General features: G+C 42.1%; 1 protein-coding gene across 9 annotated transcripts in view; it reads right to left on the reverse strand.

The window, feature by feature from the left end:
• Positions 1 to 17584, reverse strand: part of AMBRA1 (autophagy and beclin 1 regulator 1) — a 172392-nt gene extending 154808 nt beyond the window's left edge. For 6 of the 9 annotated variants that reach the window (XM_061381339.1, XM_061381340.1, XM_061381338.1 and 3 more), the window contains exon 1: positions 17366 to 17583. The gene's annotated coding sequence lies outside the window, so the exon portion shown is untranslated. The other 3 variants (XM_061381336.1, XM_061381331.1, XM_061381332.1) reach the window with 2 other exon arrangements.
• Positions 17585 to 19700: the final 2116 nt, after the last annotated feature.

Here is a 19700-nt window from a genome sequence, read left to right on the forward strand (position 1 = left end):
TTACTGCCTTGATGCTAGAGCAAACAATCGATGTAAGTAAATTATGTGCACCAAGAATGCAGGGTTTGAGGGACTACCCTGGTGGTCCAGTGGCTGAGGCTCCGTGCTCCCAACGCAGGGGGCCGGGGTTTGATCCGTGCTCAGGGAACTAGAGCCCACAAGCTGCGACTAAAGACTCTGCACGCCACAACTAAAGACTTCACACCCCGAAAGGACGACTGCAGAGCCCGTGTGCCGCAATTAAGACCTGGTGCAGCCAAGATTAAAAAAGAAAGAAATGTAGGGTTAGGGAATCATTTAACTAGTTGTTTTACCTCTAATTTTCTTCCTTTAAAAAAAAATTTATTAAAGCAATACATACCGTATGACCCAGCAATTGCACCTGGGCATTTATCCAGAGAATGTACATTCACACAAAAAAATTATACACAAATGTTTATAGAAGCTTTATCTGTAATAGTCAAGAACTGGGGAAAAACTCAGAAGTTATTCAGTGGGCAAGTCATTAAACGAAACTAAGGCATATCCAAACCTGGGAATACTACCCAGCAATTAAAAAGAAACTATTGATACATGCAACTTGGATGACACTCCAGGGAATTACACTGCACTGATCAAAGAAAAACTGATCCAAAAGGCTACATTCTGGGAATTCCCTGGCAATCCAATGGTTAGCACTCAGTACTTTTCACTGTCTGGGCCAGGTTCAATTCCTGCCTAGAAACTAAGATCCCACAAGCCATGGAGCGGGCCCCCAACAAAAAAATTTTAATTTAAAAAAAAAAAAAAGGTTGCATACTATATGATTCTATTTACGTGACATTCTTGAAATGACAAAGGAAGACAGATCTGTGGGATTACAGAGCTGGGGGAGGGAGATACTGGCCGCCTTCCCCCAGAGGATATGTTTTCCAGATTCTCTGCACAAAAACTCTACTGCCACTTCATCGACTGCAGCGTCACCTCACGGTGGCGTGGAGGTGGGAGTGACTATAAAAGGGTGTCAGGAAAGGCCCTGCGGGACGGAAACGTTTGCTGTCTTGGCTGTATCAGTGGCAGCACCCCGGTTGTTAACAGTGTACTATGGTTTTTAAAGATGCTACCATTGCCACTGGGGGAACTGGGTACAGGGCACACGGATCTACCTCACTATCATTTCTTAAGACTGCCTATAAACCTAAAATTATCTGTAAACAAAGGCTAATCAGAAAAAAAGGAAAAAAAAAACACGCCTCTTGCAACAAGTAAAACAACAGTCTGTGGTCAACAGATTTTGTTTTCTGTATCAAAATGGGATCATATATACTACGTTAACCTAAAGCCTACCTTCTTTACCTGTCACACAGGGACTCCCCTGGCAGGCCAATGGCTGGGACTCTGTGTTTCCAACGTAGGGGATATGGGTTCAATCCCTGATTGAGGAAATAAGATCCTATATGCCACATGGCCAACTTTTTAAAAAAATCACTGCATCATAGAGAACTGGGGGGGAAAAGTCTTTAAGTGCCAAGCAGGATGGCAGGTATAGAATATTCTCTGACTGGGGCAAATGTTTCTAATGCTCGCGTGTTGTCACTGAGTCAGGTGCCTTCAGTGAGAACACGATATAGAAGTGGCATTCTAAAGAGATCTGCAGAAATGCAAGGTCTGCAGCAGCTCTTCCAGGATCCTACCCCCTTCTCTGCCTCCTCAAAGTAACCATCCTTATGGGCCCACAGAGGAAGAAATGCCAAATGATTTCTTTTGAGCAAAAACTTGCAAGAGGGGATAATTCTCCCACATACTGAAGCCACAGCAAACAAGCTTCCCTTCAAGCAGAAGTGCAAAATATCTTGTTAATAACAGTGCAGACTACCACTATTAAGTGCTTCATGTTTTGCGTACTCCATCTCCAGAGCCCCTTGCTACCCCTCTGCCATTTTACAGACCAAAAGCTGGCTTGATGTGAAATTACTCGCCCGTGATCAAACAGCCAGTACGTGGTGAAGATGGCATTCAAAGCAACAAGCGTTTTTCCCATTTTATCAGATGCTTTTCCATTTAGCATGTCTGGGGGGACTATATATGTACCAGGACCTATTATAGGTGACAGTGACAGAGAGATAAAAAACCAACAAATACAACACAGAAAAGGTCTCCAACATCAGAGTTTTCTGAAGGCAGCGGCAGTATACTGGCACTATAACTACCATACTGAAACATGGCAAGTGTTACACAAAGTGCTGTGGGTTTAAAAATCCAACCATCAGCCCCAAAGCAAGAGACACTCTCTCACATTAGCCTCCTTACAATTGTTCTTAGTTTCAGTTCCATTTGGATATTCTACAAGTCACATGTTTCTCTCTGTGATCCTTGGCAAAAGGTGTGCAGTGGCCTTCTATACAAAACACTGCCCCAGACATGCTCAGTATGAACAGAAGCTTGCCAGCTCAAATCAGCGGAAAGCTCCTTAATGCTGTAATGCTTTGAAATTTTGGCAATGAAAAGAAATGAATGTTTTTAGTCAAATCACGGATGTACAAAGTTAAATGTGACTTAGATATCACTTTGAATACAGAGTCTTAAAAAGGTATAAACCCACCTGCCCATTTTTATAAGACTCACAAGGGCAGCTCTCAGACAAAAAGCCCAGGTCTCTCAACTCATTGTATGGCATTCCTTTCCACTCTTTCTTCTTTATGGCCAATGAAAACAAACTTAGTGATGTTCAAGTTTTTCTCCTTTCATCAACAATAGATGCATTCATGAATCATGTGCAGTTTAAAGAGATCTTTATCACAAACAGGAATGCTAGGCACCCCTGAGATATATACACACAGAGGTAAAGGAGACCCTTTACTCTACCCCACCCACCCTTGATATGAAGCAGCTCTGCAGGCATTTGGGAGGGAGATGTTAACACACTAAAAACTGCCATCACCACATATGTCATCAGTATCTTAGCAGGAGCTACTAGTGAGGGGGTATCTACTGATACTATGAGCCAGGCACTCAAGAGTATTTACATGCTATTCCCTATCCTTACGAATACTCTTGAAAAAGGTGTTATATCGTCATGTATATTGGTGCACACCAGGTTTAAAGAAGAATCCCCAAACCCCACAGCTGCCAGGGGCCGGGCTAGAATTTAAACTCTAGAGTCCATACTCTTCGCCCACTCCATGCTCCCTAGGGATAGAATATCTGTCCTGTCTGTACATGTGGCTGTGACATCAAGTAGCCTCAAACTTCGACATTATTTCTTGAATAGCAATTATGTAATTTAGCCATCTGTTCAATCTTCTGGTTGTCTTTACTAATTTTCTTTCATGATTCCTTGGTGGTCTTCCATGTTTTCTTCTTTTTTTTTAATTAGCAAAATCCTTTGTCCAAATGATATCTTATGCGAAAACACTAAAATATAAAACAGATCAAACCAAATATAACATATAAAACATAAAATATAAAAATATCACACATATATATATATATTTTTATGAAATGCCAACCTGCTCCAGTATTCTTATCTCAGAAATTCCATGGACAGAGGAGCCTGGCAGGCTTCAGTCTGTGGGGTCCCAAAGAGTCAGACGTGACTGAGCACACATATACACACACACACACCCGTATGAGAACCAATGGACCTCACCACATGATTTTCGTAAGAGCCCAGAGATCCCTCAGGAGGCATCACTTTTTCTTATCCTTTACAACAGAGATGCTGCCATCCACCTTACAGGTTTCTTATGACTATTAAGTGAAGGAATAAATATAAACTTCCCAGAATGCAGTAAGTATTCAAAAGTTGGCTCCCCTCTCTTTTATCCTGCAGAGGTAATAGTTGTTGCCAATTCAAGAAAGCTCAATTTGATGGTATTTTCAGTAGCGGAGACATAAACAAGTAAATGCTCCCATAGCTCAACTAAAATAAATAAACTAGCAAACCTTTCATTAAAGAGACCAATGGTAATACTCCTTCCCAGCCAAGTTTCCAGTCAATGACCCATGGATCTCAGAGCACAACTTTCCTAGCAGACCTGAGATACCCTACAAGGCACCATAATCCAGACCAAAAGTGTCACGCGACTGAGTTAGTGTTGATCTAAGCACCTTAAATTTGGCACTTCCTGAGCTGAGCATATAAATTGGCAACTTAATACTGCATTTAATGAGTAATTTTATGCTTACGTTCTGCAACAGAATCTAATGTTCATTTTGCCCATCTTCTGGCTCCTATTCTTCCAAGCACCACAAACCAAAAATGGGCCCATCTCATGGGCACCTTCACCCAGGCAACATTAGCCTGGTCCTTCCTAAACTCTCCACTAAGCCTCTATCGCCTTATCGATGAACCTGTTTGCAGGGCAGGAGTAGAGACACACAGACGTAGAGAAGGGACTTGTGGACACGAAGGGGAGCAGGGGAGGGTGGGATGAATTGAAAGAGTTGCACTGAATTACATACGTTACAGTGTGTAAAAGTTCAGTTCAGTTCAGTTCAGTTGCTCAGTCATGTCTGACTCTTTGCGACCCCATGAATCGCAGCAGGCCAGGCCTCCTTGTCCATCACCAACTCCATCACATTGTAAAAGTTACAATGTGTCAAACAGACAGCTAGTGGGAAGTTGCTACACAACACAGAGAGCTCAGCCCCAGAGCTTATCTGAACTAGAGATGGGGGATGCCGGGGAGGGAGGCTCTAGAGGGAGGTGATATATGGGTATACTCATGGCTGGTTCACACTGCAGAGGCACAGAAACCAACACAACATTGTAAAGCAATTATCCTCCAATTAAAAATACATTTTAAAAAAGAATCTATTATCTTAGTCTGCTACTGAAAATGTGCTCCCTTTTCTGTATGTGTAACAGGAGACTAAGTCCATTTTCACAGGAAAAAGGTTCTCAGTTCCAATCTAAGCCCGACCAACAATTCTCAAATTACCAACTTTATGGAAACTGCAGGTGTTGGCTTTGACCCCTACAGCTTAGAGAAGAATCACAACAATAATACATCATACCGTCATGAAAAGCCTCGTTTATAATAAACCACATCCCTAAGCGTTCAACATGTGAGCCAAGAAGGTTCAGAATGCTAATCTTCTATTTCACCAGGATACCTTGAGCAATTCACCTACTCTGTAACGATGATTTCTTCATAAGGAAAATGAAAATATACTCATTAAAATGCCAGCAACACTGCCTGATTAACCATCACACTACTATTTCCTGGGGTTAACAGGGACCTCAGCAAGTCATCTTTGTCATTGCCCTCATTTCTTAACAAGCCCACACCAACATCATCCTAGAAAGATCTTTACGAAGTCTTTGGGAAAGATAGTTCACAACCCTCCTTGGTTAACATTTAAGTATCTTGTAGTCAGGAAGTTCTTTCTAATTTGTAATCTATATCCCTTCTGTTGCAATTAAAACACATCTCCTCTTGTCTTGTCCACTATGGAAAGAGAACATCTGCTTAACACCACCTGAACAACATCCCTTCAAGAGGATTATAAAATATAGGAAGCCTATTTCAAACGACTTCATGTAAATGCAACATGGCTTTAAATGGGTCACTGAGACAAAGGACATAATTAGGAGCCTTCAACTACCAGTTCCATCACTGACTTGCTCTGAAGATGATAGGAAGTTAAAATCATGCAGATGCTGTACCTCCATTATGCCATCAGTAAAATGCAAAGAATAAAACCAGTAACGGAGAACTCAGTTCCTGAAAAAGTTAAACATACAGGAAAGAGAGTCTCAATCCCAATCTAAGCCAACAACTCACAAATCACACACACTCTATAGAAACCGCAGGTGTTGGCTTTGATCCCTACATTTCAGAAAGAATCATTAGCAGAGGGCTCTGCAATTCCACTCCCAGGTACATACCCAAAACAACTGAGAACAAGTGCACACACGTCCATGCTGACAGTAGCCCTATTCACAACATCCGAAGGTGGAACCAGTCCAAACGTTCGTTAACAGACGATGGACCAACAAATTACGGTGTGTGTGTGTATACACAGACACCAAAGGCTACGTATCGGATGATTCCACTTACATGAACTATTTAGAATATATCAATCCAGAGAGACAGAGTGAAGGCTGCTGGATTTCAGGTGGAGAAAAAATTTTTAAAAACTGCTCAATTGGAAAGAGGATTTCTTTGGAATGATGGAAATGTTTTGAAACTAGACAGAGGTAGCGGTTGCACAATATTATGCGAATGCCACTCAACTGTTCACTTTAAAATGGTTAATTTTATGTTTTGTGAATTTTACCTCGATAAATTATTTTAAAAGAAAAAAAAAAACTGCTAGGAGAACTAATGGGCACAATTACTATAAAATCCTTAGCCTTTCCCAGGAAAGTCATCATACAAAATTCTAGGTAGAAAAGTAGCCAAAATTTTAATATTACCTCAATATATCCAATTAGACTTTGAGTAAAGAGTGTGTAAAAGGCAAACAAAACAGAAACTGAAATAAAGTCTATAGTCATAACTACACAGTATCCTACATAGAAAGAAAAGTCAATAAACAGGTGAATGAATAAAGAGAAATAAAATAAATAACCAAGCATATCAGCTAATTAGATATGGAATGAGCTTTAAAAACCAGTAATACTGAAGTACAAAAGACCCACTAGGTAGGGAGTAAGACAGAAAGGCTAATGATAGCAAAGCTGAAAAGTACCTAAGCCTTAAACTCTGAGGCCACATATAAAAACGAGAATCTTTATCTCATCATTGCAAATATCCTCATTCCCTCTCCCCTTTCTGCTTTAATACAACTTTTTTGCAAGACATGAAGGTTAAAAGCAGCCAAGGACACCAAAATGAAATGGTATGGTTCCTACGTTCCTGGACATTCTAATAGTACTTCATTTTCTTAAAAGTCTTACTTTAAAAAAAAATTTTATTCATTTATTTGACTGTATCACATCTTAGATGTGGCATGAGGGATCTAGTTCCCTGCTGCTGCTGCTAAGTCGCTTCAGTCGTGTCCGATTCTGTGCGACCTGAGACGGCAGCGCCTTCTCTGCACAAAACTCCTAGAAGACAGGAAAATCTTCATGACCCCTTGGATTTGGCAACGGATTCTTAGATATGACACCAGTAGTATGTAGGTAAATCAAACTTCACACTTTAAAACTTTTGTGTATCAAAGGACTATCAAGAAAGTAAAAAAGACAACCTAAGAATGGGAGAAATTTTTGTAAACTATATACCTGATACAGTATGCATAATATACAAAGAACACTTGGGTCAAACCCAGGCCCCCTGCATCGGGAGCCCGCAGTCTAACCACCAGGGAAGTCCCAAAGTCTTACTTCTTATGGGAAGACAGACATGCTAATCATCAAAGTACACCAACCATTTCCACTTCCTCCCTTTTCACTTCTTCAACGCTGTTCTTGCTATGATCATCAGTGATCTCTGTTTTGCTAAATCAAACAAAATATAGGGGGGGTCACTTCCTCTTTGAAACACACTCCTCTCTCAGTTTCTGAGATTTTCTCCGAACTTCCTTGGAGCTCAGTGCTGAGTGATCTTCTAATCCTAGTCTTGGACACCTTTCGTCTGCGTAAATGCATCCATTTTCCTTGGCTGTAAATACTACCTGTATACCACGGGCATCCAGATTTATTTCCAGCACCACTTCTGAGCATTAGCTCAGTAACAGCTTGCTTACTTCATGTCTCCATTTGTATTATTTCACAGATAACCCACACTGAGCACGACTGAAACTGAGGCCTTCCCTCAATTTTCCTAATAGTTGGAATCTCCTCCTATGCTTCCATCTCAGAACTAGCAATTTAATCTACCTAGATACTCACACCAGAAATTTGGGAATCATACCTGATAACTCTCTCTTCCCACATATCTAATCCATCATTAAGCCTTCCTGTTCTCATTCTAAAATATCTACTGTATCTTTCTGCCTTCCTCCGTCTCCTGTGCCTACAGCCTAATCCAAACCATCACCATCTTCTGCCTGGACCACTGTGTGTTCGCGCGTGCTAAGTTGCTTCAGTCGCTTCCAACTCTTTGCGACCCCATGGACTGTACCCCGCCAGGCTCCTCTGTCCATGAGGTTCTCCAGGCCAGAATACTGGAGTGGACTGTCAGGCCCTCCTCCAGGTTAGATCTTCCCAACGGTGTCTCCGGTGTGTCCTGCGCTGGCAGGTAGGTTCTTTACCACCAGTGCCACACGGGAAGCCCCTGGACCACTATAAATCACCCTAAGTATTAAACGTCCCCCAACTTCCTCCTCTTTCAGATTTTCCACAATTTCCAATTTTTTCCCTCAAAGATTTCCAAAAATTTCCACAACGTAGCCAGAATAATTTTTTAAAAATCATATATTAGGTCACAACACTCATTCTTAAAACCTTCAAAGGCTTCCAATTATACTGAGGGGAAAAATACAGTATCCTTGACACAGTCCTGCCTAAGTCCCTCTCTTCTCCCTATGCCCGCATTCTCCCTCCTGCTCACTGCATTCAAACCACACCAGGCGTCTTTCGGGTTCTCCAACGTGCCAAGTTCTTTCCCACCCCAAGGCTTTCACGCATGCTATTCTCTTCCATTCCCCTTTCGTCCTTCTCACGTCTTCCTAAACCTCACTTCTTCAGAGAAACCTCCCCCAAAGCTCCAATACAATTCATGCCCCCCCCCCACTATAATACTTTTTACTTTTCCATCATAAAACTCTGCACACTATATAATTATATATTTGCATATTTTTTTGTTTGCTGTCTCTCCCTCCCTCTGGATCACACTCTGCATAAGGGCATGAACAATGTTTTTTTTTTCCCCCTCACTGTAGTCCTGGTATAGTAGCAGTAATTTAGAGAGTTTAGAATTGTTTAAAGTAGTTTAGAATCAGAATAATTTAGGGATCTGGAGCAGGGGAGCCAGGCTGCTTGGATTCAAATCCTGGTTCTGCCACTTACTTTCGAGCTCCATGACCTTGAGCAAACTGCCTAGCCTCTCTGTGCCACCATGTCCATATCTGTAAAACGGGGAGAACCAAAGCCCCTGCGCCATCAGGCTGTCCTAAGAATGAAGAGAATCAGTGATGCAGCGCCTGCTGTGAAGCGCTGCTGTGAGCACGGGCTCTGACCAGTGCTCACTGCGGCGTCCTCACCACCCGCCAGAGGCATTCGGGAGACGTTCCCTGCATGAACGACTGGAGAAAAGACTTTACTACCATCTTTAACAGGCTTTTGTAAATGATACAGCAGGAATATTATAGAGATTTGGACATAAAGACATAAACAGTTAACGCAAAGACTGAACAAACCCAAAGTTTATAATGGCATAAAGGGATAAGAGAAAAAAAAAACAAAAAAAAACTAACTTGACTGGATGCTCAGTCTTCATAGCTAAGTAAAAACACAGTTCACTTTTCCAGAAATTTACCCAAGGAGACTTGGTAGCTTCAACTTTTCTCTAAAGTATCACCCTCTTCCACAGCTTTAATCATTTTCTTCAAGATCCTTCAAGCACCAATCACAGTCCAAAACAGACGGTAAAATTCATCTAACTTTACTAGATACTAGTATTAGTAGAAATATTAGATACTAATATTTTCTACCTGTTTTGCAAAGAAGTGTTTTTCTGATCCTAAAATAGCTCTGGACTGTTTTGCTACATATATTACAAACTCCTCCAAGTCTCGAAGTCTGTCTTGTATCTGGAGTCCTTTCAGACACTGTTCTTTGGAGGCTCCCTCCTTTCCAGCAAGGCTCATCCTCTTACTCTAAGTTACTCAGAAGGACACTGAGGGGAAGGAGGGACAACTTATATGCTTTGTCCCTTATTCCTACTTCTTATTCAAGCTTTCTCAAAAGACCCTAAACTTCAATCTCCGCATCACTATTATCTGTTCTGCTTTTGAGAAACATATGATCTTTAGCTTGCTATAATAATATTGAAAACAATTTGGCAGCTGGAGTGCACAGTGCAATGTGCTACTCTAAATGCTTTACATATGTCAACTCATTTCATTCTCACAACAACTGTATGATGTTCTACAGATGAGGAGAGGCACAGAGAGGTTAGGTAACTTGCCTAAGTCACAGAGCTAGTAAGTACTGGCATTGTGATTTGGACCCAGACTGCCTGCCTTCAGTCAGGACCACTATGCTATTATTCCAAGAGTTTGGCAAGACACATTCTTCTGCCTTGTTTCCACAGGTCAGCTAGACTGAAAACTCCGATTCTCTCCCCAAATCAAGGACGCAGATGAATCCTCTCCAACTCGGCAAAATTTCAGATGTTTCATTATATCATTGGCATATATACCTAAAGCAACTTAATTTTGGTTCATGGGACAATGTGTGTTCTATCCTGGGAAGTAGAAATTAACAAACAATGAAATCATGAAATGTGAAATTTGCCTGAGTTAATTCTGCAGACATAAATATGATTCCAGTGAGTGCTGAAAAAAATGTTTGTAAAATGCTTTTAATTTTTTGAAGGAAAAGTACCAAACAAGACTGTAGGTGTTATTATTAATATATACACACTCAACAGCAGCCTACATTTTCCCTCTCCTAATTTCACAATTCTCCTAAGTCTCTCCCTTTTCGAGTGTGCCAAATCGCTTCAGTTCTGTCCAACTCGTATGTGACCCCATGGATTGTAGCCCACCAGGCTCCTCTGTCCATGGGATTCTCCAGGCAAGAATACTGGAGTGGGTTGCCATACCCTCCTCCAGGGGATCTTCCTGACCCAGGGATAGAACCTGAGCCTCCTGTTGCTCCTGTACTATAGGCGGATTCTTTACTGCTAAGTTATAAGGGAAACTCCAAGTCTCTCCCTTTCAGTTCAGTTCAGTCGCTCAGTCGTGTCCGACTCTTTGCAACCCCATGAATTGCAGCACACCAGGCCTCCCTGTCCATCACCAACTCAGACTCATGTCCACAGAGTCAGTGATGCCATCCAGCCATCTCATCCTCTGTCGTCCACTTCTCCTCCTGCCCCCAATCCCTCCCAGCATCAGAGTCTTTTCCAATGAGTCAACTCTTCGCATGAGGTGGCCAAAGTACTGGAGTTTCAGCTTTAGCATCATTCCTTCCAAAGAAATCCCAGGGCTGATCTCCTTCAGAATGGACTGGTTGGATCTCCTTGCAGTCCAAGGGACTCGCAAGAGTCTTCTCCAACACCACAGTTCAAAAGCATCAATTCTTCGGCGCTCAGCTTTCTTCACAGTTCAACTCTCACATCCATACATGACCACTGGAAAAACCACAGCCTTGATTAAACAGACCTTTGTTGGCAAAGTAATGTCTCTGTTTTTCAATATGGTATCTAGGTTGGTCATAACTTTTCTTCCAAGGAGTAAGCGTCTTTTAATTTCATGGCTGCAGTCACCATCTGCAGTGATTTTGGAGCCCCCCAAAATAAAGTCTGCCACTGTTTCCACTGTTTCCCTATCTATTTCCCATGAAGTGATGGGACCAGATGCCATGATCTTCGTTTTCTGAATGTTGAGTTTTAAGCCAACTTTTTCACTCTCGTCTTTCACTTTCATCAAGAGGCTTTTGAGTTCCTCTTCACTTTCTGCCATAAGGGTGGTGTCATCTGCATATCTGAGGTTATTGATATTTCTCCCGGCAATCTTGATTCCAGCTTGTGCTTCTTCCAGCCCAGCGTTTCTCATGATGTACTCTGCATAGAAGTTAAATAAGCAGGGTGACAATATACAGCCTTGACGTACTCCTTTTCCTATTTGGAACCAGTCTGTTGTTCTACATCCAATTCTAACTGTTGCTTCCTGACCTGCATACAGATTTCTCAAGAGGCATATCAGGTGGTCTGGTATTCCCATCTCTTTCAGAATTGTCCACAGTTTATTGTGATCCACACAGTCAAAGGCTTTGGCATAGTCAATAAAGCAGAAATAGATGTTTTTCTGGAACTCTCTTGCTTTTTCCATGATCCAGCAGATGTTGGCAATTTGGTCTCTGGTTCCTCTGCCTTTTCTAAAACCAGCTTGAACAACTGGAAGTTTGTGGTTCACGTACTGCTGAAGCCTGGCTTGGAGAATTTTGAGCATTACTTTACTAGCGTGTGAGATGAGTGCAATTGTGCGGTAGTTTGAGCATTCTTTGGCGTTGCCTTTCTTTGGGACTGGAATAAAAACTGACCTTTTCCAGTCCTGTGGCCACTGCTGAGTTTTCCAAATTTGCTGGCATATTGAATGCAGCACTTTCACAGCATCATCTTTCAGGATTTGAAATAGCTCAATTAGAATTCCATCACCTCCACTAGCTTTGTTCGTAGTGATGCTTTCTAAGGCTCCCTTGATTTCACATTCCAGGATGTCTGGCTCTAGATCAGTGATCACACCATCGTGATTATCTGGGTCATGAAGATCTTTTTTGAGGGCAAAGGGTCTCTCCCTTTAAGTAAAGCTAAATACTTCAGTTTATTCCCTGCTATGAACATTTGAAGGCCCATACGCAGTTTTCAAATTCACTGAACTCAACTTTCAAAGAATAGCTTCTTCAGGGAAAAAACTAATAAATGGAAACTATAAGAAGTAAAAATTAAATTCATTAGTCAAGCATGCTAGATATTCGTTAAGTCACGGTTATCTTGTGGTCATGTATGAATGTGAGAGTTGGACTGTGAAGAAGGCTGAGCGCTGAAGAATTGATGCTTTTGAACTGTGGTGTTGGAGAAGACTCTTGAGAGTCCCTTGGACTGCAAGGAGATCCAACCAGTCCATTCTGAAGGAGATCAGCCCTGGGATTTCTTTGGAAGAAATGATGCTGAAGCTGAAACTCCAGTACTTTGACCACCTCATGCGAAGAGTTGACTCACTGGAAAAGACTGATGCTGGGAGGGATTGGGGGCAAGAGGAGAAGGGGAGGACAGAGGATGAGATGGCTGGATGGCATCACTGACTCAATGGATGTGAGTCTCAGTGAACTCCAGGAGTTGGTGATGGACAGGGAGGCCTGGCGTGCTGCGATTCATGGGGTTGCAAAGAGTCGAACACGACTGAGCGACTGATCTGATCTGATCCTTTACTAAGCCAAATCCAGTGTTATCATACATTAAGTAACAGACAAACATTACAGACAGCAATCTATGAAGACTTCCATTGTAATGGCAACAGGAGAACTTTAATTCTCTGAATCGTGGTATGTTGTGATTGCAACTTTTTAGGGGACTTACTGTCAACTCCCACAAACGCCCAGTGCATTCCTCATGCCTTCATCTCTCTCTCTCTCCCCTCAGCCCTTGTCTGTTTCCTTTACAGCACAGCCTACATTTCAATCTTTATCAGATACCTGGTCAATTCTGCTCCCCACTCAAATTAATTCCATCAGGTCAGGAACACTCATGTCTTACTTTTGTACCCCAGCATCTAATAAGCCTTCCGTAATTATTTGTTAGATGAATAGAAGTCTGAAAAGGTGAGGCTTGAAACATACAGTTGCAATCAAGAAAGAGTTCCAAAAGGTCTGACTGGAGTATTTCACACCTCAGAACAAAAACACAGTACCGCAACAATGCTCAGTGAAGAAAGGAGAAAGCTTAGGCAAAGAATGAAGATTATCAACCCTAAGAGCAAAGGAAGCGACAGAGAACAAGCTAGAAAAGACTACACTAATCCACAAACAAGCCAGGACTAACTGGAATAGAGGGAGTATCAGGCAGCACCTAAAACTTCTCTCCCTCGCACTTCCAAGGACGTGCCCCTTGACACAAACACTTTAGTAAGCTTCTCCAGGGCACTTAATGTTTGTCGCTTCTGTTTTCCATGACCGTCAGGCACAACGCTGCCTTCAAAGAAGCAAGCGGACCGAGAACCCAGACGACATCAAGTCATTGTTGCTGTAAGATAGCACAGACGTTAACACTGGAGGAGCACCTTATCTTTTCAAAGCAGCTTCAAGTATCTTCTTTTTATCAACAGAAGTTATTACAATAGCAGCATTATCTTTCCCATCCTTTCAATACAGACACATAAAAGTGCTCAAAGCCTTGAATTTGAGTCCTACCTCTGCTACATACGTGCTGTGTGATCTGGGACAAATCATTCACTTCTCTGTGATCTGAGTATCCATGGGGAAAATAATATGTACCTTCAAGGACTGTTCTGAGCATTAAGTGAGATTAACACTTGTAAAGAATACAACACAGTAAATGCTCAATAAAGGAAAGTAATCTTCCCTATGGCCTCCTTAAATAGTCCATACAAGATTTCTCAGCTAGTAAGATGGTAAACCTAGGACTTAAACCCAGGCCGCCTGATTCCTTAATCTGTTTTCTTCCAGCCACATCGCTCTGGCAGTCTGCCGCATACTACTGACACATAAATATATTGACAATAACTGGTCACAAAATTTTTATCTATCAGTAACTAATTTTAGCTTTGAGAAAAAGGGACCAAAAAAAAAAAAAAAAAAACCTGATCTAATTAACTTGGGGGGAGGAGGGGTTTGAAAATATAAAACATCAATTATATCCCCAAGCCGCAGCAGAGGTGGTACCACAGCACTTCCGTACAAACAAAAAAATATGACAAGAAACAGAAAGTTCTCTCTGGGTTTATGAGGAACAATTGGAGAAAGAAACGAGCATGACTATGATTAAAGGAACTGAAAAAACCTTAGGTTTTTTTTTTTGGTAAACCAAACCACTGGGCAAAAAGATCTGCATCCCATTCCAAAATAACTCAATCAGGGCTGAGAAGTATCTTTAAAAAAGAGGCCGCAGTGTGCTAACAACAAACTTTTCCTTCCAAGTCTTTTAAGAGTCAGATAAACGGGAAGAGTGAGATAAACCACCCATGTAAACTGTCAATGTTCAACAAGATCCTTGAAGACCATAAATGTCTGTTTTGGATTCAGTATTAATAAGCAGCATAAAGGAGCGTGATCAAAAGGATAAAAGTCTCATAAGTAACCTAACACAAGTTGCAAAATATTTTGAAAATTATACAGTATAAAACTAAGCTATTATTCTGTTAATAAAAATAACCAACTGCTTTCAAGTGATATATATAATGAAACTTTTTTAAGTGGTATACATAACTCCTTTCAGGATAAGTTCTAAAAGACATTCAAAGAAATTCACATCTTTAACAATCCCCAAGAACTTTCTTACTAAAAGAGAAGACAGAATAATTCAGCCACATTCGGAATTTGTAAATTCTGAAAGAAAGGCCAGAAGAGAGCTTGACCTGACATTAGCCGAACACAAGAGTTAACCCAGAAAGGTAAAAGTTGAGTGAATGTCTACCACAAAGCAGGGGGGAAGCTGATAAGAAGTTCCACCCTTTCCACCACAACCAAATTTCTTGTCCTCTTCAATTCAACTTAAACCTCTGCTAATTATTTTCCACGAAAGCATAACAAAATACTCCTAACATTTCTTCCTGACACTCACAGCAAATTTCATTTCTTATTTAGCATTCATTAGGAGCCACTAACTCTAAATTCTATGCAGAACCTATCAATCTCCAGGGGAATATGTCCCTCCCTCCTCTAAATTCTTTGTTGTTGTCACTGTTCAGTGAGTTGTGTCTCTTTTGCAACCCCATAGACTGTAGCCTGCCAGGCTCCTCAGTCCATGGGATTTCCCAGGCAAGAGTGTGGGAGTGGTTTGCCATTTCCTTCTCCAGACGTTCTTCCCGGATCAGGGATCGAACCGAGGAAGCCCTCTAAATTCTTTTCTCTGATATTAAATTCTCTTCTGTCATAGAAACTTTTTCAGAGAACACACATTAGCCTAACTTCCCAATATAGAGTCTCCATAAAGACAGTCTAGTAACTCTTCATTAATCTCTTTCTGGGAGCACTCAGGATCTGGCAATTAGGAAATCACTCAAGATCAAGGGCCCCTACATTTAAATCCTGCTGACCTCACTAAAATGATGATGATAATGATAATACAAAGAAAAAACAATAATCCTTCCAAAACTCATGTGAGAAGTCTAAATTTGTTAAAGTACATAGACTTGTATAGTCTCCCTCCAAGGACTACAAATTTAGTCTCTTCTCCCTTAAGAAAACCCAACTCCTACTGATTCTAAATTTGTACTATGGAAATACTTATTCAACCTAGAATGACCTCTAGGTTGATTATTTTTTTCAACAAAGAAATTACACAAATTAGAATCATGCCACTAAATCCAATGAAAATAAAATGAGGAAGAACATTTAGTCTCCAAAGTTTCCGGGCTAGGAGAGAAAAGGAAAAAATAATGGAGTTCCCATATTTAAACTTTCGATTTAAATATGTCAATATGTGAATGATTTCTACACATAGTCTTTTAAACTCTAGAATACGCAGTAACTAAGTCACTAATGAAATACAACAACACTGGCAAAAAAGAGACTCCTTGGGTTTTATTTGGATTCTTCCTAGAAAGCAGTCTCTCAGGACAAATATCTGACTTCAAAATCTTGACCATCCTCTTCAGGACATTAAGTACTTAACACCACAGTAGAAAGACTTCCAGTGAGAAACAGGCTGCGAGGAAGGAGGAGACAGAAAGTACCAAACCGAAAGCAAACCAGGGAGCAAACAAAATTTTCTATCAAGAAACAAAAAGAAATTGTCATGACTCCTCCCGCTAAAATGATACAGACTTTCAACGCAAAACCAGCCGCAAGACTGCGTGTTCCCTTTACTTCTGAAGTCTCCAGGGACGGAATCTACCTATATTCCTCGGAAGGAGGGACTAGAGAGACAATCAAACGACAAATCACTATGTGGATAAAATGACTGGTTAAGTATGGGGCGGGGGGACACACACAATGAACTGGTAAACAACGAAAAAATGAACTCACAGTACATTTAAAGATCTGTGCCGGATATGGGGAAAGTCACGTCCCAGATCAACCTCAGTTTCCCTACCCAAAAATAGGCGAGAACGTGACACTTGGCTCAGAGGAACCGGAGGGCCCTGCGGCCGCAGGCCTCCACCTAGTCAAGGGTCCCTTCGAAGGCCGGACTCGGAGAGTGTCCCCCAGTGCAACTGAGTCGTGACACCCGGAGCCTTTGGGGGGCGGGAGGCCAAAGCGCGCAAAGCTCTATCCGCTGCTAGAAAGAGGCTTCTCCCACACACTGGGGGTACCGACACCCTCCCCGGACCCACCGAGCCCTCGCTCCCGGACCACTCCAGGCGGCAACCCCAGCATCCCTTCCCTCCTTCCGGTTTCTCCCTCCGCTGCCCGCCGCCTCTCCGACCGCGCCCCCGAAAGCCGCCGCCGTGTAGCTCCTCCTCTGCCTGAGTCTCCGCGGCCGACCGGCGCGCCCGCCCACCTACCCACCCGCCGGCGCCAAGGTCTTCCGAACCCGGCAGGGGAAGGATGCCGGGCCGGGGCCTCCCAGGCTCCTCCCGGGCCTACCTGCGAGGCGGGCGGGGGCTCGGTTTGCAGCCCAACGGGTGGACTGAGCCGCGCACTAGAAGGAGAGGCAAGAAGGAAGCGAGAGGTCCGCTCCGCCGACCGGCGGGAGAAAGCAGCCTGAGCGCGGGGGCCTCGCGGACGAGAAGCCTTCGACCCGGCGCCGCCGCCGCCGCCGCCGCTGCCGCTCGGGAGACATCAAGCGAGAAGACGGCGCAGGAGATCACCGAATAGACGAACGCCCCAGACCTCAAAGGAGGAGCGCCCAAGCAATCGTTCAGGGAACCGCAGTTGAGCGTCGAGAAACAGCTTCGCTCCAACTCCAGGTCCGGCTCCTGTCCAAGGCATAAATAAACGAACCCAGATCATAAGCCGTGGAGTCAGAGTAGACGGGCTTCTGCCATTTTCTGTGTCGAGTGCGGGCTGTCTAAATTGTTTAGAGAACCGGAATTTCTCTTGAGAATGTTGAAGAGCAAGTCTTAGTATAATAACACTTTGTTACTTAACTGTAATTCAGCGACTACCTTATGGACTCTCAACAGTATTTATCCCACCTGAGCCAATTTGACCTTATTGGCTCAGTGAGGTGAATTTTAAAAAAGATAGATTAGATAAAGATATAGCAGAGGCACGGAGAGAATCCAGGCTGAGGAACAAATAATCTCTATTTAAGCTCCAATTAGCTCCCATAAGCATAGCAGAGAAAAGCTGGGAACGTTCAGGGTTGTGCAGTCTGATCTTACAGCAGGAAATATAATAGACATACTGCTTTAATTTTATTCCAAAGGCCTAGAACCACAGCTGTGCTTCTTAATAATACATAATAACCAATAGACTCTTTGGGTTCTAAACTCAACAAAGTGTTATCGGCACAACTATGGCCTGTTTTTGAACTCTCTTAGTAGACAGACTAACATGGTCAGCACAAATATGGTAATATGTTCATTCCAAGCATAATTTAATAAATCATGTAGATTACCACAGTATGGTTTACCAACTGTGAGCAATAATAGTTTATCTTACCCTCCTTAGGTTTAAAAAGAAAAGACAGTCCCAGCCCTTATTAAAGAGTATATAATCCAGTCAAAGTGAAAGCCCACATACTTACAGCATTAGTTTTATTTACAATTATTTACAATTTTCTGTAATTTTTAAAAAATCCTTTAAACGCATGAAACTATTTAAGGGGCAATTCATATACATATATAATGCATGATAAGACCAGCATCCAAAATATGAGGACAAAACGCTTTATTGTCTATCATTGTTTTAGAGGACTTTTCAAATGAGTAACTATTATAGCAACATTTATAAAGGCCTAAAACAAAAGAATGTGATCATCTTCCAAATTATTCATATTCCCATGAAGTCCTTGGATATATCCTATAGTAATTTTTTCTATTTATTCTTTTGACCTCGCCATGTGGCTTGAGGGATTTTAGTTCCTCAATCTGGGATTGAACCTAAGCCATGGTGGTGAAAGCCCGGAGTCCTAACCAGTAGAGGGCCAGGGAATTCCTCTACATAATTTTTGTTCAATTTAAGCAGAAATACAATAGCATTATTGTTTTGCTTTGTATCGTTTCCCTATTAAAGCTTTTAATAGTTGTTACTTTAAACGATTGCACAATATTCTGTTGAGAAGATTTACTGACCATGCTCCCCATTTTGAATATGTATGTTACTTCCAAATATTTTCCCTGTAATTGCATCTCCTGCAAACAGGCAGCTATAATCTTATTATTTATGATTAGGACCTACTACACATAAACAAAAAGAGCAAAGAAATAAGGCAGAGGTTTATTTCTCTGTCATGTAAAAGAAATCCAGAGATGCACAGCCTCCAGGAAGGTGCAGCCGCTCAGCATCAGGGCTCAGGTTACTATCTTGTTGCTGTGACATCTTCAATAAGTGGTTTTCATCTTAGGTCCAAGACAGCTGCTCGAAGCTCTAGTTATCATGTCTACATTCCAAGCAGCAGGAAGCTCAAAGAGGAAAGGCATGTCTCCTGGCCATAAGGCCACATCTTGAAAACAGCACAGGACATTTCCACTTACATTCCAGTGGCCAAAATAGAGTCACGTAGCCACACCTAACTAGGAATTTGTCTTTACCCTGGGAAGCCATATACCCGTGAAAAGTCATGGGCAAGAGGACCCTGGAGAAGAAAATGGCAACCCACTCCAGTATTCTTGCCTGGAAAATCCTATGGACAGAGGACCCTGGCGGGTTACAGTCCATAGGGTCGCAAAAGAGTTGTACTCGACTTAGCAACTAACAACAATAAGCAGTCTCTGCCAAGTTCCTGGAGCAAGTTGAGGAGCAGGCAAATTAACCT

The sequence above is a fragment of the Bos javanicus genome, chromosome 15, assembly GCF_032452875.1.
Source record: "Bos javanicus breed banteng chromosome 15, ARS-OSU_banteng_1.0, whole genome shotgun sequence".
Taxonomy (NCBI): domain Eukaryota; kingdom Metazoa; phylum Chordata; class Mammalia; order Artiodactyla; family Bovidae; genus Bos; species Bos javanicus.